The sequence below is a fragment of the Sinocyclocheilus rhinocerous genome, unplaced genomic scaffold (assembly GCF_001515625.1).
Source record: "Sinocyclocheilus rhinocerous isolate Xijiao unplaced genomic scaffold, SAMN03320098_v1.1 scaffold5757, whole genome shotgun sequence".
Lineage (NCBI taxonomy): Eukaryota > Metazoa > Chordata > Actinopteri > Cypriniformes > Cyprinidae > Sinocyclocheilus > Sinocyclocheilus rhinocerous.
In genome coordinates, this window is record NW_015626363.1 from 32795 (window position 1) to 33886 (window position 1092).

The following is a 1092-nucleotide window of genomic DNA, read 5'->3' on the forward strand; positions in this document are numbered from 1 at the left end:
CTTTATGCACCAAGAGCTTGTAACACTCCAAAGAGAAAGGAAAAAATGAAATCGCATCATATGACCCCTTTAAAGTAAATCTTTTGATTTCATGTCGACTTTACAGATAAAGCAAGCTGCGTGAATGCAAAAAAATAAAAAATTCAAAAGCAGGCAACAGCATGTGGAACATTTACTTTTTATTTTAAAAAAACTCCTTTTCACATTCCAGTGTTTTTGTTTGTGTTTTCTCGATTTCCCTAACAAAAGAATTCATCAGGCGACACACTTCCAGCCACCTCTTGACCTCCTCCGTCCAGAAGCGCCTGTGCTCCTCGAGCTTTGTGACGGTGAGGACGCCAAACGAGCCCCAGTCCCGGAGCGACGCAAGAACAGCCGCTCGTTGCACAACCTGTCCTGCATCAAAATAAAAAAAGAGAAAAGCGTCTTTCCACCCTCCCCGAGCAGGTATAAAGCGGTGAAAGCCCGTAGTAGATTGCAGCACACCGGACAACACATGCTAGAAACAGGATTCATAACGGTGCTCGAAAACATTGTAAACAAGTTGCACTTCCCGGCAGACATCAACAAATCAGTCGTATAAAAACCTACCTTCGACTCTACTGCGACGTTAAGGGATTATTTCACCCCAAAATGAACATTCTGTCAATTTACTCACCCTCGTGCCATTCCAAACCCGTAAGAAATTGGTTCGGAACACAAATTAAGATATTTTTAATCAAATCTGAGATGTTTAAGTCCATCCTTGAAAGTCTGAAGTATGGAAGCCCGTTTCCGCCACTGAAAAAAAAAAAAAAAAAAAAAAATGCAATTCTGACTTTTTTTCCTCACAATTCTGACTTTTTTTTCTCGCAATTCTGACTTTTTCTCGCAATTCTGACTTTTTGGGGGGAAAAAAGACTGATATGTTCTCAGAATTGCGATTTTATATCACAATTCTGACTTTTTTTCTCGCAATTCTGACTTTTTTTCTCCGAATTGTGAGAAAAAAACTCAGAATTGCGAGATATAAAATCGCAATTGCGAGAAAAAAAGTCAGAATTGTGAGTTTACATCTCGCAGTTCTCACTTTAGTTCTCAAAACTGCAATTA